This window comes from Elephantulus edwardii, unplaced genomic scaffold, assembly GCF_000299155.1.
Source record: "Elephantulus edwardii isolate Elephantulus edwardi_28Jun2011 unplaced genomic scaffold, EleEdw1.0 scaffold00025, whole genome shotgun sequence".
NCBI lineage: Eukaryota > Metazoa > Chordata > Mammalia > Macroscelidea > Macroscelididae > Elephantulus > Elephantulus edwardii.
The window spans coordinates 21,666,009-21,691,901 of record NW_006399775.1 but is presented as its reverse complement, the minus strand read 5'-3'; positions in this window follow the sequence as shown (position 1 = coordinate 21,691,901).

Below are 25,893 nucleotides of genomic sequence, written 5' to 3'. Positions count from 1 at the left end.
GGAGTTTCTTACCACTAGGCCATCAGGGTGCGGAGAGAGGAATGGGCAATGGCTGCTAATGACACGTTTCCTTTTGGGTGGTGTATATGTTCTAAAATTGATGTTTGCACAACACTAGAAATCTGCAAAACCATCAAATTACATACTTGAAATTTGTATTATATAATATCTGGAATTTAGTTCAATAAAACCCACTGCCATCAAGTTAATTTTGACTCCTGGTAACACTCATGAAGTGGTTGGTGGATTCAAATCACCAAGCTTTTGATTAGCAGCCCAACATACTACTGAGGTTCTTTTACTGCAATATAGCCTTTTAAAGAATGAGAGTTCTCTTAAATGCAATGAACTTTGCCTTAGTTTTCTGAACTCAAATTGATTGTTCCCAGTGTTAGCACTTTTATTATTTCCATAATAGAAATTCATTCATAGTAGAACAACTTTCAGTCTTTCTAGATGGTGATATAATTGAGGGAATTTGGATAGTAGAAAATACAATTAGAAAAAAATAGAATGAGATTAGGATTTTGGTTAATCAGTACTGACCTGATATAAGCCAGCTCTTAAATGTCATTATGAAGGGGCATTAAGCTAGTTAATGTTGCACTGTATTTCAGGATGAACTGAAGAGGTAAAGATTTAGCAGGAAAGAGAAAAGCTTAAGTTACTGCAACCCACTCATTGGACTTGAAGACTATACCTGCATTCTGGTATTTGAAACAAATCATAACATCCTGATTACTCATCTAGAGTGTAAGTACACAGCCTAAATATCAAGGAAAAATACCATCTTTGATTTAATTCCAGGTTTTAGATTTTAATTCTATGGCATGGCTATCTCATGGGTTCTTTGTTTCCCTGCCAAGCTCTCCAGGGATGTGTACTATTGCTCTGGGAATGTGTTTTTGATGACTGGGTTGCCTTGGCCCTGGAAGCCTGGAATGTTTCAAGTACTTCAATGTCTCTCCATTCTTGAAAAATCAAAACCCACATACACAGCTAAAATCAATTCTGGTAAAACTCATTAATTAGGGACACCTCTGAAGATCATCTTCAGTTCAGTCAATGCGAAGTATCATTTTAATGCCCAATTTCCATACTTACTAAGAAATTATGCTATTGTTGTTCACTGAAAGAAAAAAAGAATTAATTAACATTATTACAATATTGTTGTTGTTGACACTTCTTTATCATTATTTATCACTTTAGAAATAGGATATTCTTCTCTAAATTTTTGCAAATTTTAGTAAATGCCTTACTGTTCTATAGTTAAGAAATGGAAGAGGGTTGTTTTCAAGGCTAGGTTTATCTGACTGCAAAATCTGTGAGGTTTTATAAATTTACTATACATTGACAAGCTTATACAACCAAATACTGTAATATTTCCAGAAGAAAAACTGTGGTCAAGAATATAGGAAAAACATGATTAAATTCTTTGGCCTTGAAAGAAAGTTAACACTGATTAAGCACTGAATAAGTGACAAATTATTTTAGATAAGTAACAATAAATGTGGACATTTTTTATTAAGTTATGAACAGGGACAATCAGACACAAAATATCATAAGTATACTTTGGAAGCAAGACTGCCATCTACTTCCCTCTGGAAACTCTGTGAACTTTTATAAACAATGATAGTTACAGAAAGGTTCAGGTCTTTTGTTCACTGGGTCGCTGTGTGTTGTTCAACTCTATGGCAATCAACAGCAACAATCATACTTATACTAACAATAAGTTAATAACATGAATGTCTCTATAGTCTATGGTGGTTCCAAAATTCCTGTTGCATAGATTCTAGAATTGTGAAAGAAAGCATTTTAGATCTAAGTAAGTCCACAGTGGTAGATGAGGTCTGTAATAATTAGTTTTATATGTGAGCTGGTCTAGCCCAAGTAATTTAATAATCATTTTTTTAATCAACACTAACCTAGATGTTTATATGAAGATATTTTGGAGACATGATGGACATCTACAGTTAGTTGACTCTAAGTCAATTACCTGGGTGGGCTCCCTATGATGAAATCGTGTCAGGTGAATTCAGTCAGCTGAACTCTGGCAGCTGAGATTTCCTGAGGCTAGAGAAACTCTGCCTAGGGACTCCAGCTTCAACTCCTACTTGAATATCTAGCCTGCAGTCCTGGCCGTCCTACAGATTTCAAATTTACCATCCACTGAAAATTTGATGAGTTACTTCTTTAAAATGAATCAATCGTTTGATAGGTAAATAGATGGAATTTTTATTTGTAATGCTCTTCTAGAGAGAAACACATGGCATCATATAGTACTCAAAAAGCCAAATCTGCTTCCATCTCATTGATTCTGACTCACAGAAATACTATACGATGGAGGAGAACCTCTTCCTAGGGTTTCCTCATTTCTAAGTCATTATGGATGTGGACTGCTAAGGTCTCCTGAGCAGTTGAAGAGTGCTATCTGCTGACCTTAAGTTAGCACTTGTATGCCTAACCTCTGGGCCACTGGAGCTCCTTTGCTGACTCATGTTGTTGTTGTTTAATGCCGTCGAGTGTAGACGACTCATAGCGACCCTATGAACAGCCTGAGCACTTTGCTGACTCATACACAGTCCATATTTGAAAGGCTTCAACAACCACCAGGGTGAACTGTCCTTTTCAAAAGTCTGGCATTTAATCTGCCAGAGTAGTGAATTTGACTGTACAATTTATTTTGGTATCACAACCTTCAGGCACAATATGATTTTTTTGGTGTGTGTTGGCCCTTCGTTATTATTCCATAGGATTTACTCAGAGTGGCTGAGAGCTGAGTTCAACACTCAGATCTATGCATATCACACCGTGGACAAAAGAGAGGGGATACTCTCTTAAGATAAAAAAGGGAAGGGAAATGTGGAATTAAACTGCTGTTTTAGATCATGCCACACCTATAGCCTCAGGTTCAAGTCAGAGTTAGGTTAAGAAATCAACTAGAGGAGGGTTGGGAGATGATGAAGGCAAAGGAGGAGGACTCCAGAAAGAGGGGTTTTTAGTGGGCACTTCCTTGATACATCCCATGCAGGGCTTCCTGTTGACCACTACAAAATAATATTCAGAAAGGATGGTGGCTAAACAATAACTGTGTGCCAGTATAAAGGCTAACGTGGAAACCCACTGACATTCATAAATCATCAACTCCAAGAAAGAAAGAATGGCTGTATTTTTTAAAGTGAGCGATTTTATTAGACGCTGCACAGGCGGGAAAAAAGTGTTTCCATGCTCAAATAAATTTGGAAATTTTATAGCTAACAAAAAAATACATTGATCTCTTGACTCAGAAATTTTTATCATTTTTAATTTTGTACAGTGCATTATTTATCTCCAAGAGAAACTGTGATTTACAGTGCTTCTAAAACTTTTCTGATATCAGATCCCACATTTCCCCTTCAGAAAAACTCCTAAAAAAATCAGTGCTCTATGGGAAAAAAAAGTTGGGAGCCACTGGTGAAGACTTTAATGTCTGATGATATAGAGGTTAATCACAAGCTATCAGTCTTTATGTAGTTATGGACCAGTTATTTATAGATATTTTTTAATCTGACTCCCCATTTGCCAAATGATAACTATGATACCCCAGAGAACTATTTTGAAATTTAATCGAATAATACAGGAACTCCTTTGGCAAAGCATTTCCTTCTTCGTACATGTTTGATACGTAGTTCTTCATATTAAAATTGTCCTTGTAAAAAAGAAAATTCATTTTTGTAGTCCATTGGGGAAAAGGAGTTAGAATCTTTCAATTAGCTATTTTGTAGATCTGCCAGACTTTCTTTCAACTCTAGATTATGAGTGGATACTATTTCTAACAAAAGAGTGAGAGTAGGTGTATTTGAGAGAGGAGAACTAGCAAGAACAACTAAGAATTTTACAGTAAGAGACTGGCGAGGAGATGCCTTTATCATACCAGTGGAACTGAAATAGTGAATTAGTGTCCCTGTCACAGAACTTGCTATATGATTGGCAATCCTTTAGATAATGAAGGTTTGTATTTTTTGCAAGAACAGAGTAGTGCCATAATTTATGACTATAAGTTACTCTATGTAATGGTTGACCAGAATCTGTTTATAGAAAAGATGTAGCAAGAAGTACCAGTCTAGGGGGGCTCTGGTGGCCTAGTGGCAAGAAGCTGTACTGTAATCCCAGAGGTAAGTGATTCGAATCCACCAAATGCTCTGCTGGAGAAGGAGGGACAATCTCCTCCTGTACCAGTCAGATCTGATTTGACGGTACACACACAAAAAAATAACAAAAAATAAAAAAAGAAGTACCAGTCTACTGCTCACAATGCATTTCTTCTAGTTTCTTTGTTTTTCTCTCAAATAAATAGGATAACATGAGAAAGCCTTATGACAGGTTGATGATATTTTAAATTACTATTTATGAATTTTATTCTTGGAAAAAAAGAGGAAGAAATGTTTGATAGTTAAAATAAAGTATATTATTGTTAGGTGTTGTTGAGACGGCTCCAGCTTAACAGTTACTCTACAACAGAATGAAACCCTGCCCAATACTGTGCCATTGTCACAACCTCTTCTGAGCTTATACCTGTGGTTACAGTTACTGTGTCAAACCATCTCATTACAAGTTTTCCTTTTTCCATTAGTCCTCTACCCTTCCAAGCGTAATGTCCTTCTCCAGGGACTTGTTTCCTGACAACATGCCTAAAGTATATGAGACAATGTTTTACCATCTCCTTGCCTCTAAGAAGGAGCACTTTTGTTACACTATAAGACATATTTTTTTGTTCTTTTGACAATTCAAATTTCAATCAATACTCTTTGTTATTATCATATTTCAAAGGCGCCCATTCTACTTAAGTATCCTTCATTTATTGTTCAAATTTCAGAATCTTGTTAAACAATTGAAAACACTGTGATTTGGGTTGTTGTTGTGTACTATTGAATTGGAACCAACTCAAAGCTGACCCTCCTGTGACTTTTCAGAGGCAGTGTAGAGGTACAGGAAAAGATTGCCAATCCTTCTTCTGCAGAGCAGCTGACACATTTGAACCCTGTGCCTTTGGGATTGCAGTACAGCTTCTTACCACTAGGCCACAAGAAGGTAGATATACTTTCAATTTTAATGTAGATAGAAAGTAAACATGTTTCACAATTTTAAGATACATTGCTATTGTAGTCTTAAATCCTGAAATTATACACTTCTTGGGTCTTGGTAATTAGAAGATGTAAATCTTAGATGTCATTGAGTCATGTATAGTAAGCCTACAAAGAATAGATTGAAACCTCTCTGTACCACCCTCAAAATCTCTGCCATGCCCAAATCCATCGTTGTCGTCTCTGGTTTGACCAATCCCAATAAGGGTCTTTATCTCATTCACTGACTTTTCCCAACATAACATCTTTCTCCAAGGATTGAGGTCTCCTGGCAATATGCCCAAAGTGTGTGGATTGAAGTTTCACTATTCTTGCCCTGAAGGAGCCCCCCCCCCCCATTGCTCTTCTTTTAGGAAAGATATGTTTGTCCTTCTGGCAGTCCACAGGGAATCCATACTCTTTGGCAAAACCCGAGTTAGCTAAAAGACATAGATTCATCTTTGGCTTTTCTTGTTCATTGTCAAACATTGCCCTCAGTAAGACGCAGGTTGGAAAGATTAATTTGAAGATGAAGATTAAGATTAATTAGAAAATTAAGCCACTTTAATCTAAGTAGCATTAATTTTCTAATTAATCTTAATCTTTGTAACATTTGCTCAGGGGAAATTTTTTTTTTTTTAAAAAAGAGGTAACTATTTGTTTGCTATTCTGACATCTCAGATTTAGTTTTCTTTTCTTTTTTTTTAATTTTGTTTTGTTTTGTTTCTTCTTATCCACTTAGATGCCTCTGTTGAAAGTCTCTGTATGTTCTGCCAGGGACTTACGAAGCGCATTTCCAAGTCCATTAGTGCCCCTGTGATAAAACTGCAGAGAGGACAAGAGCCCTTTGAAACTAGGACACAATTTGTTTTTTATCTTGAAAATGTTCCAAGAGTTACTTGAAGAATTCTGCATCTATATGCAGACCATTATCAATAAAATAACACCTTAATTTAATGCTTACAAATTTTACTTGTTCGATAGTTACCAGAGTTTCCTTTAAAAAATTAAACATTACCTTGGCCTCTTTCTTAAGGCAGACACACTATTGACTGAAAACTATCAGTTCTGTTTGTTAACTTGGGAAAAAACAAAGATTACAGCCATGGTCTAAACACTGAAAATTTACTGATGATGAAGTAGATAAAAGTGATAATTACTGTGGCTTGATAATTTTGTGAGACAAGAAAACCAACATTTCATAATTATTCTAATATAATCACAAACTGAAAATCTGTTCTTTTCCTCTTTGACCTAATTGTTTGGATCAGCTCATTGCTGTAGTCAGAGTCAACTCCTAACTGACCCTCCATGTGAATTCCAGGAGGTAGTAAATCTTTTAGGAAGAGATTGCACGTCTTTTTCCTCAGAGTTGCTGGTGGGTTCAACTTCCCTAGAATTAGCCTTTGGGTTAGAAGAGAAACTTCATGAGGACTAGGTTATGACATTTTGACCAATACATTTTTTTAAATGGTGGCTTTACTTTTACTGTGTTAGTCTTGGAATTAAAAGCATATATCTGTAAGGCAGACAGATTTTACACTACACTTCTTTCACAGCCATACAGCTCAAAAATTCCAGAATATATTTCCTTCAACCCCTTTATTTCAACTCCTTTTCCTCATTAGGCAAAAATACCAAACCTCTAGTTTGATCTTCTGGTTTATAGATATACTGTCCCTTATACTGTCTCCAATCCACACATATTCCATAATTAAGTTACAATGGAATGTTCTGTATTGTTAATATTCACCCTTTAGTGAGAGCATATTTTGTATATGTTTTCTTTGTCAGAAATGTTTTACACTCCTGTCCAAACTTTCCCTTTAATCTCCCTCTTTCACGTCTAACAGAATTCTACTAAACTTTCATAATTGAGCTCGTACGATTGCTCTAATGTAAGTTTTTCCCAATTCACCCAAGTGAGTTCCATGGTTCCATCATCTATTTAAATCTATTGCAAAACCTGTGTCTACAAATGTGACTTCACAACTAGACTGTGTTTGATTTGAAATGAGAGTCTCATCCAGTTAATTCTCTATTATTGATAACTATGCTTAGTATGGAAGGCAAAATTCAGCATTAAAATCATGGTTTCAAAACGTACGCTTTATTAAGTTTTAATACGTTCAGAAGGCCTATGTCTTCATCTGTGAAACTGAGATAGTAACTATTTGCCTGGGTTTGTGAGACTTCATTATACTATATATGAAGGATTTAGCACAATTTCTGACATTTGGCAAGCAGTCAACTAAGCTAAGGATTGTGAGAAGTAGGGAAATTTCCTGGAACTCAGTGTGCTCCTATTTATTCTAGTCTACTTTCTACTATTCTGCATTTTGTTAGGTAATTTTTAGGTAAGAGAACTAGAAAAAAAATTTAAAAAATAATAAATGAAAATAAGATACAAACAAAAATCCTAGTACTGTTGAATTATTTCTCACCCATGGCAATCTTCTATTGGGCTTCTGAGGGCAATAACTGCCCCAACCTTTCAACCTAGGAGTAGACAGTGGATTTAAACTACTGACGGTTCAGGTAAAAACCCCTGTACTTAACCAACTATAAAATCAAAACTTTAATACTTAAGAGGAAATTGTTATTATCAAAGGATATACTTGTAAAATTATTGAAGCTTGTGTTTATATATTTTGCTACATTTTGAATGAAACCTTCCAATGTTGCTAACAATTATACATTGTTAAAATTCACAGATCTGTATTTTCTTTAAAGCTTCAAAGTACATTTAACTGTAGATGTTGTTTTTCTTAATGCAAAAAATCCAAACAAGCATACTTAATTTGGTTACATTAACCATCTGATATACTTAAAATAGTAATATTTTATTATTTTCCCCCCATAGTTGATACCCACCAACCTATGGACAAACCATTCTCCATAGATTTTCGTTTTGTAAAATGATTTGGAAATCTAGTTGTTATTTGTTCTGCGAATTCAACTAAGTCAATATATACTTTTTAGGTCTGGGGTTTACTCTTTGGAATGTGAAATTAAATGTGTTTCCTCTCACAGTGAACTGAGAAAAAGTAATTCAGAAGGCTGTGATAAATATGAGTAATATGGGAATTGAGAGAAGAGAAAGTATGTATCTTGTTGTTGTGTACTATCTAGTCAGATTCAACTCATAGCTGACCCTCTGGTGGAAATTCAGAGGCAATTAATTGCATGGGAGGAGATGCCAATCCTTCCCCAATGGGGCAGCTAGTGGATTCTAACGATGCTCCTTTGGGATTGCAGTGCAGCTTCCTGCCACCTTGCAAAGGCTTTAAAGGTTTCTCAGATCAGGTGGTCTGTGAGCTAAGTCTCAGAAGATCCATATATGCTAGTCAACTGACTGAAAGGAATGGAGAGGATGTTACAGACAGAGCGACTGTCATGTCCCAGGCAGCCTTGTTTCTCAAGTCTCAGTACATTGTTCTCTATCAGATCTAAGCACTCCTCAGATTATTCTCAGCACCAACCTGGCACTCTCGATTCTAATCTTTCCATGTCAAACCAGTGCTCACCTTAGTGCCACTTGCATTTTGTTCTACAAGCACTTTCCTTTCTTGTTTTCTCACCCTTGATGCATTTACTCTTTCCTCCTGAGGGCAAAAATATTGCTCCACAATTGTTATTGTCTGTAGTTAAAGAGGAAGAAAGTGAAGCTACCAGAGTTTACATCCTCTGCCAATGGCCATCATGATTATGAGTGTTGACAGAGGTAGTAAGATTTGAATTTGACCCACTGCTCTTGAGTTGATTGTAACTAAAAGCAACCCTATAAGACAAAGTAGAACTCCCCCATAGAATAGAATTTGCTCAAATTTAAGAGCTCAGTTTCTTAAGCACTAATAAAAACTTCCTTTCACTGAGTATCTTTCTCAAATTATCCTTCTTTCTGATGTTTCCTGTGAAAATGTCTCTCTTCCTTCACTGTTTCTATAAATAATTGTCTACATCTGTGTTATAGGACTTGTCATATCTTGTCTCGTATTGAAGTTTTTTGTGTGCATATATCTCACCTGCTGGATTCCCAATTCAATAAGCGTTTACAGTATTTACTTTCCAACATTTATTTCCAGTGCTGTCTTGCTCAATTATATGTAACAGGTGTTTAGTGAATGCAGAGCTGAATTAAACGAAGCTAACTTAATAACGTAACACCACTAGTCAACTACAGTACTAGGTCGCTTATTTCATAGGGTGTTGCACTATTAACCCAAAGGTGTTGCCTCCCTGACTGTTAAAATCCATTAGCATCTGCTGGAGAAAGATAGTCTCCTCCAGTGAAATTTACCGCCTTAGAATTTTGCTTGAAGAGGGTCAACTATGAGTTGGTCCAACTTGATGGCAATAAATGATGGAGTTGTTGACTTGTCATTCTGACAGATTGTGTTCTGTGCCATCAAGTCAAAACTGGCTCATAGGTGGTCAGTGGGAAGTCAGAGGCTATATATTACATATATATATAAGAAGAGAATGGCCATCTTTCTCTCTCAGAACAGCTGGTGGATAAGTATTGTGTGCTTTGGGGTACTTAATCCCCTCGACTCCCTCCAGAGAACCCAATTTCCTTAAACCCTTGTTTTAAACTTTTGTCTATATGGCTGACACTATGCAAAAGAAATATATTCTAGCAAATCAAATGTGAATTTTTATTCTGTTGAAGCTGCTTTGCTACAGCTGTCTGGATGCATACAATGGGACAGTAGATACACTGTACCTGTGTTAACAAAATTAAAATACACAGCACAAGTAAAGCATTTGTCATTTGACCCCTTATATGAGAAGCCCTGGCAATGTAGTCTGTTGGGGGTAGCACAACTAAATAAAAGTCACACCTCTCTGGCAGTTCAAATCGACCAGCAGCTGAGTGAAAAAGATGGACACTCTCCTATCCTTGACCGTTGCCCTCTCCTATGCAATATTTATGCTTTCAGCCATTCTCAAGCCTACTGTGACAGGCGCTGTGTTAATGTATCATGTTGAGCATCTCCTCTTTGCCTGACTCATGCCTTTCCCATCATGATGTGTTGGGTTTGTTGTTTGGGTCGCCCCCCCCCCCAAGGAGTAGAGCTTCTTGACAACATGCCTAAAACATGAGGTGAAATTTCATCATCTTTGCTTCTAAAAAGAGTACTTTATCTCAACTGCCCCATGAGACAGATTTGTTTGTTCTTTTAAAGGCACTCCATGGTATATCCAATAGCCAGCCAACACTACATTTCAAAGACATTTATTCTTCTATGGTTTTTCTTCTTCACTGTCTAACTTTCAGATCCATAGGAAATAGAAAATACCATCAAGCAGTAGTACTAGTTGATCTATTAATTTTTACTATAAAACAATGTATGAAGTAGAGACCATGAAATTAGTATATTCTCAGTTTGTTTTTTTTAGTAGACATGAAATGAGAAGAGTAAAGAAAAACTTTGAGTGAATAAACAGCACAATTTCTAACTATAGTAATTATCAAGAGTTTTTGGTGAGGTTTCAGCAGCATTAGAAAGTGCTCCCGGTGCATTGCAAGGAGAGTAAGCAAGTTGGAATTCAGAGGTAAGGCTAATAATCTGAACTTTAGTTTTATTCCAAATTAGTTTTAGGTAGTTATGTGACAGAGAATAAAAACAATTAAGATAAAATGAAACTTTACCTGGAATGGAATCAGGTATGCGAAATTTCAGATACGCTTGCCTGTGAAGTAAGTGACTGGGGCAGGAAGAACCACTGTCACTACTTACTGCCATGGACTCTTAGCTGACTTGCAGTGAACTCTCCATTGGGTTTCTTGGGTTGTAAATAGCATGAGAGGAGATTGCTCACCTTTCTCTCTCAGAGTTGCTGGTACGTTTGAACTCCATGAAAGATGGGCTGAAACAGGATCCACATCTCACACCACACACAAAAATCAGCTCAAAGTGGATCAGAGACAAGGTAGTAAAACCCAAAATCATAAAGTTCAGAAGAGACAAACTGGGATCAAGCTTAGAAGCACTAGTTCAAGGTATAAAGAGACTGCCAAATACAGCCAGAAATGCACAATCTGAAGAGGATAAAATTGATGAATGGGACCTTCTAAAGATTAAATCCATGTATGCATCAAAAATTACTTCCAACAGGATAAAAAGAAAACCTTCTGACTGGGAACAAACATTTGGTCATACTATCTCAGAGAAGAGTGTCTAATTAAAGTTTACAGAATACTCCTGGGCCTCCACAAGAAAAAGACTGATAACTCAATTACAAAATGGGCAAAATACAATGAAAGAATTTTCACAGAGGAAGATCTTCGAATGACAAACAGACACATGAAGAAATGCTCAAAAATCACTAGTGATAAAGATGCAAATTAAAACCACAATGAGGTACCATCTCATTCCAGTAACAGTGGCAAAATTTAACAGGACAGTAAGTAATAAATGGAGAAGATGTGACATGATAGGAACTCTTATACATTGTCGGTTGGATTGTAAAATGGTATAACCACTCTGGAAGGTAGTTTGGCACTTCCTCAGAAAGCTGAACAGAAATTGCATATGACCCAGGTATACCACTACTTGTGATATACCCAGTGAAAATAAGAAGTGAGGCACAAAAGGAGACTTGTACACCAATGTTCAAAGTAGCATTATTCACCATAACAAGAACATGGAAACTGCCCAGATGTCCAACCACAAATGAATAGATTGAAAAATTATGGTACTTTGATAAAATGGTATACTACACAGCACACAGGAACAATGATTTTGTAAATTATTACTTAACTTGGGATGGACTGGAGATCACCTATAAGATGATTTCAAATAGACTTTACTTATTTTTAACCATGTGTGTGGTGTGAAAAAAAATTAATCAGAATTCAGATGTTAATGAAAAATATAGTAACAGATCATTAATTCTACTATTATTTGTTGACCATATCCTAAATACTTAAGAATAGTAGGTAACAAATATAGATGTTGACATAGAGATGAAAATCACACAATCTGTCCTCAAATACCCCTAAGTACATTGAAAGATGGAAAGAAAACACAGTTACAGTGTGGTGTATTAGTAATCCTGTTAGGTAGTTCTGATATCTTAGTGGTAAGAAATCATGTGGCCAGCTGAAAAGGAAGTCCAAATCTACTGATGCTCTTAGGAGAAAGGTAAGCACTCTGGGATTTACTACACCTGAAAACCTGTTGGAGGCTCACCTACATGTAGGTTCAGACTTGATAATACACAAAAACAATAATCCCAAATTACAATCTCTTACAGGTTGTGCTAAAATTCTTATATCTTAACTCAGTTAATTCCACCCCTCATATTGTTTATTGAATAGACCCTGTTATTAGTGTTAATTTTGGGATAAGAAACTCAGAGAAATTAGTTTTTTAGGATTGCACAAAGTATAAAATATTTAATCTGATGTTTAGCCCCACCTTCAAAGTTCAAACTCTTAAGAGCTAGTCATTACACCTTGAGTCTATCTCCCATGAATTTAAAAATCAACTCAAGGGTAGATTTGAGGCCTTGAACACTAATGAATGAAGACCAGATGAGTTGTAGGAGGATATCTAGAATATCATTCATGAAGTGTAGAAAGTCATTACTAAGAATGAAGAAAAGGAAAAGACCAAAATGGATGTCAGAAGATATTCTGAATTTGCACTAGAACACTGAGAAGTCAGAGCAAAGGGAAGGAATCAAGAAGTTAGGGAGATAAATAGAAGATTTCAAAGGGCTGCTTGGGAAAACAAGGCAAAATATTATAATGAAGTAAGCAAGGAGCTGGAGTCAGAAACCAAAATAGCGGAACTAGCTCAGTATTTCTTAAGCTGAAAGAACTAAAGATTAAAACCCTAAGTTGCAATGCTTAAAGATGCTATGGGTAGGATATTGAATTATTCAAGAAACATTGAAAGTAGATGGAAGGAGTATACAGCCATTGTACCAAAAGGAAATGGCTGACACAGAAGAATTTCTAGAGACAACATATGATCATGAGACAACGGTGATGAAGCAAGAGGTGCAGACTGCTCTGAAGGACTTGGCAGAAAATAGAGCCCCAGTAATTGATAGAATACCAATTGACGTATTTCAGCAAACAGATGCTGCCTTGCATCTGCTCACCAAGTTGTGCCAAGAAACCTGGAGAGCAACTTCTTGGCCAACTGACTGGAAGAGATCCATATTTATTCCCATTCAAAAAAAAAAAAAAGTCTTAACCAACAGAGTGTGGAAATTATTGAATAATATCACTAATAACACCCACTAGAAAAATCCTGCTGAAGATTATCCATAAAAGACGTGAATAGTACATTGACAGAGAACTACCAGAAATACAGGCTGGGTTTAGAAGAGGTCGTGGCAGTAGGGACATTATTGAAAATATCAGATTGATCTTGGCTGAAAGCAGAGAGTACTAGAAGAATGTTTACCTGTGTTTCATTGACTATACAAAGACATTTAACTCTGTGGATCACAATAAATTGCGACTAGCCTTGAGGAAATCTCAGAGCACTAGATCATGCTTATACCAAAGCTGTACTTGGACCAAGAAGCAGTCTTCAGAATGGAGAAAGGAAACACTGCATGTTCAAAATCAGCAAAGGAGTGTGTCAGGGATGTATCCTGACCCTGCTCCTTTTCAATCTGTATGCAGAACAGATCATTCAGGAAACAGAGGTTTATGAGGAGGAGTGTGGTATCAGGATTGGAGGAATACTCATTAACAACCTACAATATGCAGATTACACAACTTTGCTTGCTGAATCTGAGGAGGTCCTGAAGCACTTGCTACAGAAGGTCAAGGACTGCAGTCTGTAATATGGATTGAAGTGCAACATCAAGAAGACAGAGATTCTCACCACTGGGCCAATTGGCAGCACCATATTAAATGGAGAAGAGATTGAGGTTGTTAACAATTACAGCTTGCTCAGGTCCACAATCAACATTCTTAACACCAGCAGTCAGGAAATCTAAAAAAGAATTGCACTGGGAAAAGCTGCTGTCCTCTCCAGAGTGCTGAAGAGCAATGTTGTTAGTCTAGACACAAAGATGTACCTAGTCCAGGCAATGGTCTTCAAAATTACTTGCTATGGATCAGAGAGTTGACCAATAACTAAGGATAATAGAAGAATAGATGCCTTTAAGTTGTGGTTCTGGAGTCTTGAACATACCATGGAATGCCAACAAAACAAATAGGTAAAAAAAAAAAAAATCCAAAAACCCAAAACAAATAGGTTTGTCTTAGAGAGGGTAAACCAAGTCTTTCCTTAGAGGCTTGAAGCTCTGCCTCACTTTGGGTACATGGCCAGGGAGGAGATCAGTCCTTGGAGAAGGACATCATGCTTGGAAGGGTGGATGGACAATGCAGGAGAGGAAGACTCCAGATGAGATGGATTGATACAGTGACTGGGGCATTGAGGGTTGGTGTGTCAGAATTAGTGAGTCTGGCTCAGGACAAGGAAGGGTTCAGAGTTGCAGTACATATGGTGGCTATACATCACAGGTGACTTAATGACACATAAAAACAGTAACATACTATGACAGGTTTGGAAGCAGGAGAGGCATCCACTTCCTTAATAACATGCCTCCAGAAACTCTATGAACTTTGATAAATGTAGGTCGTTTTAGAGGGGATTCAGGCCTTTTGTTCATAAGGTCATGATGAGTCATGCTCAACTTGAAAGCAATCAACAACAACAACATAAAATGTATTATATATAATTAAATGTTAATATTTAATAACATTATTTTTGTGATAAGCAGAGACAATGAAATATTTGCCACTAACAACACTGAAAATCACTCATTTATCCTAAACTTAAATGCAAATAAGCATTCTATATTTTGACATCCATGGTTGGAATGTTAGTGATTCTTAATTTAATGTGGAATAGATTGAAAATTGAGACAATATTTAAACCTTTATTCAATTTGAGAGTCCTATTCCTTTTTAGGGAATTCTGGTGGCCTAGTGCTAAGAAGTTGTGCTGCAATCCCAAAGGCATACAGTTCAAATCCACTGGCTGCTTTGCAGGAGAAGGATGCACAATCTTCTCTTCTACAAATGTGGATTTGTATCACATGCCTTTGAATTGGTAACACAACTCCTTACACTGGGCCAACAGAGCTCCTTTAATCTAGCTATTGTTACTATTGTGTACTAATGAGCTGGAATCAACCTATAGCCAATACTCCAGTAAGTTTTCAGGGAGCAGATTGCCCTTCATTCTTCTGCAAAGCAGTTGGTGGATTTGAACTGCATATCTTTTGGTTGACAGTGAAACTCCTTACCATTAGGTCACTAAACCTCCCTGTAATTGGGTTATATAAAAAAGTGATTTTTAAAAATTGCCTTTATTTTTAGTCCTAAAGACAGCTTGCTAAAAAAGAATAATAATACAGTACATATTGTACATCTTCGTAATTTAAAAACCATAAAGCATATAAAGTTTGGTACTATTGTCAGTCATCTTCCAAATCTTCAGTAATAGTTGCCAGTTATTCAAGTTAATGATTAATATTAATGTCTCTATTACTGCTACAACTTCTGTAGCTGTTATTTAAATAGTAAAATGTTTGTATTGATCCCTACACAAAAATGTTGATAATAGCCAAAGTGGGATAATGATTATAATTTTAGAGATAAAGAAGTTTATTGAGGGAAAAGTCAAATTGGCTCTGACTCAGGTCCTCTCCTTGCTAATTTAAATCTCCTTTTAGTCTACTTATTGTCATAGCTTAAGTATGCATGGGATTATTTACAAACTAGAGTATTAATTTTTTTCAGTTTTTAGCTCCAGAAATTCTTTATAGATGCAGGTCAAAGTCAAGCATTTGGCTGCAATGAGGACCCAGGGGCCTGTATTAAAGCTATGCTTGTTTAACAAACATAATTTATGTTTGGAATGTATGTTGTAAAGCAATAAGATATTTAAGCATATTAAATAAATTTTTATTTCTATTATTTATTGTCATAAGTTTGAGTTTTACATATAAAATATGGTTGTTAACTGCTGTTCCTTTTTGAGGTAGGAGCTGAAAATTGTTCTGGCCAATTCTGGGTCTTCTTCCCTTTCAAATTCAAGAGACCTTGTTACATGAATCAGTTATAAGTGTTATTACAGAGCATTTATTAAGTTAGGTATATCACTTCGATGCACAATATCAGTAATTACTCACCACTACTCAAGGAAGATATTAACAATCTCAGGGCACTCCTTAGCAAACTATGACTCAGGATGATTACATGGCTTTGATTAGTTCTGAAGCACTTTCAAATGTTACAAAGCCACCATAAGAGATGTTTTATCAGACAGTTTGCTAGTATGAAAAAATGCTTGTGAAGTAGTGATATGCATAAGAAAAATATGGTCTATGTTGATGTAGTACTTACTGAATTAAGATGAAAGAAAGAATATAAAATATTTTTAATCTCATTAACTCCCAAGATTACTATATTTTACTATACCCATTTATTCATTCATAACTTCTTTCTTTTACCATTTTGTTTGCTTTATTGAAAATATTTTTTGTTAAGGGTCCAGTTACATATCTTTGAAAATGTTGTATAATAAAGCAAAAATGATGACAAGGTAAAAATAGTGTTATCTACAGTAATGGAACAAATGTATGTTGCAATTTCTACCAAATATAGCATGCATCTCAACTCGTGGCTATTGAATTGGAACTAATTAATAGCTGACCCTCCATTGGGTTTCTAAGACTGGAAATTCAATGGGAGAAAGTTGTCCATCATCTATTAAGGAGACACTAGTGGATTCAAACTTCCAGAGAGGTATAGTCTTGATTTAGTACAAAACTCTCTACAAAGCCATCAGATCTCTTCTAGCATTTAGAGTTCAAGTTCTTTCTATTTCTTCAATTCAGGGAAGTTCTATGGAATTTCTGCCATATTCTAGAAATTGGTTAAAGGTCCACGTTACATTTCTTGGTCTTTGAAATTAGAAATATTTTAAAACCATTATTTCTTATTTCTTCCCACAGTTAATACTTCTTATTATTCTTTTTTTTTACTTTGTAAGCAAACTCATTTTTAAAAATGTGAAAAATAATAATTATAAATGCATGGCAATAGTTGTGTGAAACACAATATGAATGAAGAATAGTGTGAAACACACATGCAAAATAAAATGGGCGCATATAAACTTTACAGTTAAAACAAGCAAACAAAAAGTTTTCTCACTGACTTGATAACAGAGGGTTTAGATTGGTTTCTCCTCCAGAGCTTCTCAGTTAGCTATGGAGTGTGTAACTACATTCAGTACAAACAGAAATCTTTAGAAGGATCCATGGGATTTCAAATACAAATTTTACTTTCTGAAATCGAGGACACAGAGACTTTCTCTCCATGAACCTAAACATCTGGAATAAATGCAAAGAAACGTGCAGGCAAACATCCAGGTGTTTCCAAATTCCCAGATGTGTGATATCACTCAGCAGTTGTTGCCATGTGGAGGAGTGTCCCCTTCAGTAAAAGAACTGGAATTTGCTCCACATTTTTCTAATTTCCGTGCTGCACTTAAAACTAGATATAATCTAACTTTATGGCACTACATAGACTGGTATTTGTGAGATGCGAACCTTGTTTAAAACAGACTAGAGGAAATTCAACCCATCTATGTTATAATTGTCCTAGCTTAACTCAAATGTTGCTCTTTTTATGTTCTGCTCTGTACCTTACCCTATCCTGAGCTAGGGGAGCTCTGGTGTCCCAGTGGCAAGAAGCTGTGCTGCAATCCTAATGTGCTTTGTTCGAATCCACCAGATGCTCTGCTGGAGAAGGAGGAACTGTCTCCTGAGCCAACTTCACAATCTCTCACATGCCTTATCCCATTGCCATAGTCATTGTGTCAATCTATTCTATCCAGGATGTTCCTCTCTTGTGCTGTCCTTCCATCCTTCCAAGTATGATGTCCGTTTCTAAGGAGTGGTCCCTCCTGGAAACATGCCCAAAGTAAGTGAGATGGTGTTTCAAAATCCTTGCCTCCAAAGAGCATCTAGTTTCACACTCTCCAGAAGTGTGTGTTCTCTTGGAAGTTCATGCTATATAATCTTATATAATGCTATAGTCCTGTTACTGCTCTCCAGTAATACAACTCAAAAAGATGTCAATGATTCCTTCGTCATCCTTAGTCTTTGTCCAGCTCTAAGGTGTGTAGTAAGTAATTGAGAAGAGCATGACTTTGATCAGACACACATTAGTCTTTAGACTAACATTATTGCTCTTTTGCTCTCTGGATAGGTCCTTGACATCAGATTTTTCTAAGTCCTTGACAGCAGATTTTCCCAAAGGAACTCGTCTTCTGATATCATGACTGTGGTGCCAGGGATGATGATTGTAGATTTGAACAAGATAATGCCAAATTATTTACTAGTAATAACCTACAAAATTCCAGCAAAACTTTTAATTTAATCATTCCTAAATAAATTTATTATCTTATAAATAATTAAAGTAAATGTGAAGTATTAAATTGTTCTCAGAAGAAATTTCATTCAAAATAGTACTTTTTTATGTAAATTTACTATTTTGTGTAATATTTTTTACTGTCCCTACTCTACTGAATATTTTATTGGAGTAAAACCAGTGCAGATAGATATGTATATGTACACACACACACACACACACACACACACACACACACACGTATGTATATATGTAGGTATATTATTTGAATTTGCTACATGGAAGATTTCATAATTGAAGGAAAAATGTATGTAATAAATATCATGGAAATGATCTCAAACTCTTCACCTTCCCAGATACCTCACCTCTTGTTATTGTTAAGTGCTCCATGTCTGCAAAGTAGAAATGCTCCATTGAATTTATCCTTTCAGAAGTATATCACTGGCCCTTCTTCTCAAGATACCTCTAGATGGATTCAAATAATCAACTTTTGGACCTATACTTGAGCATTTAAATACATAAGTAATCCAGTTACTCCCTAGAGGAGGTCTGAGCATTCTAACAAGTTTTGTATACCCGTCACAGATTTTCTGAGGATCTTGAGATATTTGGATATTTTCCATATATTCATGTCCATTCAACTTGCCACCACTCTCTGCAGATTTATCTTCCAGACTTCCTTAATATTTGCTTTTGATTAGTAAAATTATCTGTTTCTATAGTATCCTTTCCTTTTCTTCTCACTGTAAATAATTAGTGTAGGCCATCTCTTGATTCTCCAAAGCACAGAAAATACAAAGCTATTGTGTTTAACAATTGATATGAGAAAATTTGTTTTTATCATAGAAAAGGAAAGCAGATGTTTCAATATTATATTTAATTATTCTAATTTTTAATATTCAGACACAAAACTAGAATCTTTTGCAACAATTTTGTGATCCCTAAGGGTTCAAACAGTCGATAGCATGCGAACTTTTATAGCAAAATTACCAGTAAATGCAATAAAAAATTATTGAATCTAATGCTGGCTTTTAAATTCTGGTAGTGAGTGAGTCTACTAGTATTAAGATCATGTGAAGTAAAAGCTCATCGAAGATTATTTAAAGAGGCCTAGAACAGTATTTATAGGCAACAGCCAGAAATTCAATCTGAGTTCAGGAGGGGTGATGGCATGAATTATAATATTGTTGATGTCAGATCTTGGCAGAAAGCATAGAAGACCAGAAAGTTTACCTGTGTTTTATTGACTATATAAAGGTATTTGGCTGTGTGGATCATAATCAATTATTGATAACATTTAGAAGAACAGGAATCCCAGAACACTTAATTGTGCTCATGCAAAACTTACAATTAGACCAAAAAGTTGTTCTCCAAACAGGACCAGACAAACTATGTCGTTTAAAGTAAGGAAAGGTGTCCATCTTTCGTCATTTCTTCATATTTGTTCATTCTGTATACAGAGCAAATAATATGAGAAATCTGTATTATATAAAGCAGAATGTGGCACCAGGATTGAAGGAAGATTCATCAACAACCCATGTTACGTGGATGACAAAAACTTCCTTGCAGAAAGTCAAGACTTAAAACACATACTGCAGAAGATCAAAGACTATATCCTTCAATAGCAATTACATCTCAACATTAAGAAAACAAAAATCTTCACTAATAGACCAGTAATAGGCAACATCATGATTGATGGAGAAAAAGAAAATTAAGTTGTCAAAAATTTCATTTTATTTGAATATACAATCTTGAATACTCACGGTAACAGCAGTCAAGAAATTAAATTTTTTTGTAAGGGAAAAATCTGTCAAGGACCTTTCCAAAATGCTAATAAGCAAGAAGATAATTTCACAACTCAGATGTGCCTAATCTAAAATCCAATTTATTGTATTTTTTCAATTACTTTACGTGCATCTGAAAGTCAGAGAATGATTACAAGTGACAAAAGAAATTGATGCCACTGAATTGTGTTATTGAAGAAAAGTGCTAAATATTCCATGAGAAATCTATTCTGCCAAAAGATCAAGTAAGTACATACTTTGGCCTTCTTATCAGGAGAGGCCAGTCCTTGGGGAAAACTGGTGAGCCAGAGAAAGAAAGGAACATCTTCAACAAGATGGGTTGACACATGGACCTTAACAATGGTCTCAAACAGATCAGGGATCACAAGGATGGCACAGAATTGGAAAAGTTTCATGTCTGTGGTTCATAGAATCATTGTGAATCATAGTTTATTTTATAATACATAGCAACAACAACAACAACGCAGTAATGAGTGAGTTCAGAGAGAGTTTTGCTGCTAACCCAAATATGATACTGCTTTTCTGATTCAAAATCTATGAGTGGTTCTGTGGGATATAGATGGGATATCTACTCTGATGTGATTTATAGCTTCAGTAACCCAATGGAAAGTCAGATATGAGTTAGTTCTGATTTATAAGTTTTTGAGTTTATATATATATAAATTCCAGAGGAAAGGGCGAACCATTTTACCATATCTCTTCTCATGTGAAAGGCTCTCACTAGATTTCTGTCTGTCTCCATATTAGTGGTACTTTCTCACTTTGTCCTCTACTTATTTTCTATCTCATTCACTAAGTCTGAATAACACCAAAGTTTATCCATTTGCCAGGGATAGGGGAAAATATGCCCAAGAGTCTTAGCTTTTGATAGCTCTCCTGTCTGGCCAACTTTGTCAATCCTATTATCTGGTTAATCTAAGCAATAATGTTTTATAAAGCTCTTTTTCCTATCAAAACTAATTCAATTTTGACTCTCCTCCCTGAACTTAAAAATATATTCCTTTTATTAGATTATATACACAGAGAGTAGAATAAAAAGGGTGGAAAATAATAGTTTAGGCCAACAATCAACCAGTTTTAATCTGCAGTTACTATTGCCTATGCAAGATGGCTCTGTTTGTTTCTGACTTATATACAGTCATCCATATACCTTGTGTTTCATTCATGTGCATTATTTTGTAAAGTCATTTATATACATTGTATTTTATGTAATTAATTTCTATTGATCTATGCCCATAATTAGGCCATCTTTTCAAGTCCTCTTGAATCTTTTTTTATTTCTTTAGGCCCTATCAGCCTATAGAACTCTGCTATCCTAGTGATTATCACTCTTTTCCTCTTTCTGCCTCATCCTTTCCCCCTTTTGAACATTTCTATGTATAGTCCTCAGTTATCTTCCTGTTTTCACAATAGTACCCTTATTCAGCATTTGTTCTTATATGTGTCATGAACACTTTTTAGCTCAGTTAGAATTTTCAACAAATTATGTTCTGTTTTGACTGGACTATGATTCATAGTGATTTGATAGTTTTGTAATAATGTAATATGCCAATTATATTATGATCACTTTCTATTTGACAAACCAGTCCATTTGTCATCACATTCATGATCTAATTAATGTAAAGGGAGTTTCCTTGGAGTGGATCTGAAGGACGCTATATCTTAGATAAAAGAAGGGAGATACAAGTAGATAGAAGGGGTCTTTTTAAGAACAAAGAATGCAAAGTGAAGAGTGTTCTTGGTACACATCTCTATGAATTTTTGTTGTTGTTGTTGTTGTTATTATGTGCCATCCAGTCACTTGCTACTCATAGGGACCCTATGTACAAGATCCCTAAACACCGTTCTATCCTGTGCCGCCAACCTCGCGGTCCCAAACACGCTCATTCCTACCACTCCACTCACAGAATCGATCCATCTCATTGAGGGTCTTCTTCTCCTGTGCTGTCCCTCCATTCTCCCAAACATGATGTCCCTCTCCAAGGACCAGCCCCTCCTTGTAAAATGCCCAAAGTATGTCAGATGAAGCTACAGAATCCTTGACTCCAAGGAGCACTCCAGCTTCACCCTCTCCAGGACAAACCTGTTTGTTCTCCTAGCAGTCCATGGTATATTCAACACTCTTCTCCAGCACCACAGCTCAAAGGCATCAATTCTCTTTATATTATCCCTATTCATTGTCCAACTGATGCATAGCATGTAATTACAAAGACTATAGCCTGGATCAGGTACACCTTAGTCTCCAGCCTGATGTCATTGCTCTTCAGTACCCTTGAGAGGTCCCTCACAGGTGACTTTCCCAATGCAATTCGTCTCCTGATTTCCTGGCTGCTGTTACCAAGAGTGTTGACTGTGGAACCAAGTAAACTAAAACTGTTAACTATCTCGATCTCTTCACCATCCATACTGATGCTGCCAATTGGCCCAGTGGTGAAAATCTTTGTTTTCTTGATGTTAAACTTCAATCCATTTTGGAGGCTGCAGTTCTTGACCTTCTGCAGCAAGTGTTTCAGGTCCTCCTCAGTTTCAGCAAGCAGGTAGAATGTTAAATGTTCCAGGAAGTATCAAAAGGAGATGGAAGGAGTGCACAGAGTCACTATATCAGAAGGAATTGGCTGACACAGAGGAATTTCATGAAACAGCATATGAGCAAGAGTGGTGATGAAGGAGGAAGTTCAAGTTGCTCTGAAGGAATTGGCAAAAAACAAGGTTCCAGGAGTTGACAGCTAACCAATTGATTTATTTCAACAAGCAAACGCTGCCCTGGATGTGCTCACTAAGTTGCGCCAAGATATGTGGAGGATAGCCAGCTGGCCAACTGACTGGAAAAGATCAATATTTGTTCCCATTCCAAAGAAAGGTGACCCAACAGAGTGTGGAAATTATCGAACAATATCATTAACATCACACGCAAGTGAGATTCTGCTGAAAATTATCCAAAAACCTTTGGAACAGTATGTTAACAGAGAACTGCCAGATGTGCAGGCTGGATTTAGAAGAGGTCGTGGTACTAGGGATATTATAGTTAATGTTAGATGGATCTTGGCAGAAAACAGAGAATACCAGAAGAATGTCTATCTGTGCTTCATTGACTATGCAAAGGCTTTTGACTGTGTGGATCACAACAAGCTGTGGCGGCTGACACTGAGAAAAATTGGAATCTCAGAATACTTGATTGTGCTAATGCGAAACCTATACTTGGACCAAGAGGCAGTCATCAGAACAGAGCAAGGAGACACTACATGGTTCAAAATCAAGAAAGATGCCCGTCAGGATATATTTTGTCTCCATACCTTTTCAATCTGTATGCAGAATATATCATCTGAAACGCTGGGCTGTAGGAGGAGGAATGTGACATCAGGATTGGTGGAAGTCATCAACAACCTGCATTATGCAGATAACACAACCCTGAACCTGCTATGCATTGGACCTCCTAAATTTAGGACAACTATCATGTAAAGACTGAGGAAGATCTCAAAGTAATCCTGGGCCTATATATTCTGAAAAGATACTAAGACCTTTCCCTAGAACCAAAAGAAAACCCCCTAAAAATATCATTTTGAGTTTTGTCTTTTAGCTTTTTCTTTGAAGAATTAAAAACTTGTATGTTAAAATCTACAGATGTTATTTCAATTACAGCTTCCCTATATAACTCATTAAATTGGTCTATTATGTCCAGTGTAGATTGTATCTCCTTAGGTAACATCAAAGTCCAGAAGGCCTTTTGTTTGATAGCCTTCTTGACATCCTTCCTTCAACTTGTATACCAATGTTGTTATCCATTGTTTGGCACATGATTTACTCTTTGTTATACTATTAGACCCCTGTGTAAATGATTATTCATTTCCCCATTCCTTTCTAATTTTAGTCCTCAGGGGTAGAAGCATAACATATGTCTGTGTATTCCTGTAGCTCCTAGTGTGCTTATACTTTTTAAAAATTATTTTTGTCTAGTGTGTGTATTCTAGTAAAAGCATTCCCTGAATGAGATGATATGGATTAATACACAATGAAGAGATGGCCTAAAGATTTGAACTCCCCCATATTTCTACTCACTAAGCACTAAAATTCATGGATTTACACAGTGCTTTTAACTGTCCAAGTGACTTTACTTTGATAATTTTATTCAGTCCTCACTACAATTCTTGAGGCAAGCTGTGTCATGATTATTCCTATGTTACACAGATAGGAAATGGAATTTTAGCTTGGCTAATGAACTTGGCTAAAGCCCCATAGCTAGCTTATAAAACATTTCTCTAATTAAAAAGAAAAAAAAAACCTCACAAAGATTCTTACCACGGGGCTGATTAGCAGCATCATGATGGATTATGAAGAAGTTGGGATTGTTGACAGCTTAAGTTTGCTTGGCTTATGTTCGACACACTTGGTACCAGCAGCCAGGATTTAAAAGATGAATTGCATTGGGAAAGTCTGCTGTCAGAGACCTCTCCAATGTACTGAGGAGCAGCAATGTCACTCTGGAGACTAAGGTGTGCCTGAGATAGGTCATGGTCTTTGTAATTACTTGCTATGCATCAGAGAGCTGGAAATTGACTAGGGATGATAGAAGAGTTGTTGCCTTTGAGCTGTGGTACTGGAGAAGAGTATTGGATATACTATGGACTGCTAGGAGAACTTACAATTTTGTCCTGTAGAGGGTGAAGCCATGCTGCTCCTTGCAGGAAAGGATTTTGAAGTTCCGTCTGCCATATTTTGGAAATGTTGCAAGGTGGGATCATTCCTAGCGGAGGACATCATGCTTGGGAGGGTGGAGAGACAGCACAAGAGTGGAAGATCCTTGAATCGATGGATTGATTCCGTCACTGGGGTACTGAGGATAGGTATGTCAGAGTCAATAAGATTGGCAAGGCATAGAGCAGAGTTTAGGGTCGCTATGAGTCACAAGCAACTCAATGGCACATAACAACAAGGAAGGAAAGAAGGAAAGGAAAGGAAAGGAAAGGAAAGGAAAGGAAAGGAAAGGAAAGGAAAGGAAAGGAAAGGAAAGGAAAGGAAAGGAAAGGAAAGGAAAGGAAAGGACAGGGAAAAAAAGTAATACATGTTTACCATGTAAGACTAAGTTTCTGTTTCTTTAAATTTAATATTCTTTCTGATATATTGTCCTTGTCACTCCTCATCACATCTTAGGAAATAGCTTGTTTACAATAATTTTGCAGAGGTGTTTCTTGCTTAAAAACGATGATCTAGCACAATTTAATGGCAGTAAAGAAAGATGAAAAAATAAAATATATAATTCATTTTTACTTCAAAAGAAGATACTATCTTCGTGGAAACACATATGTGGAGAGTAGGGACAAGTTGTTATGGGGTGCATTTTAATATCTGATAAATGTATGTGGTGAGTTCAAAAACAAAAACAAAAAAATAGAACATTACTGCAGCTTTCTCCAGCTACTTGGTCAGCTTTTAAAGAATTGACTTTCAAAATTTCCATAATTTTGGCGAGCTCTAGTGGCCTAGTGGCAAGAAGCTGTACTGCAATCCCAAAATTCCCTTAATTTTTCCTCATTACAGATCTTGAAAGTATATAAGGTGAAATGTGACT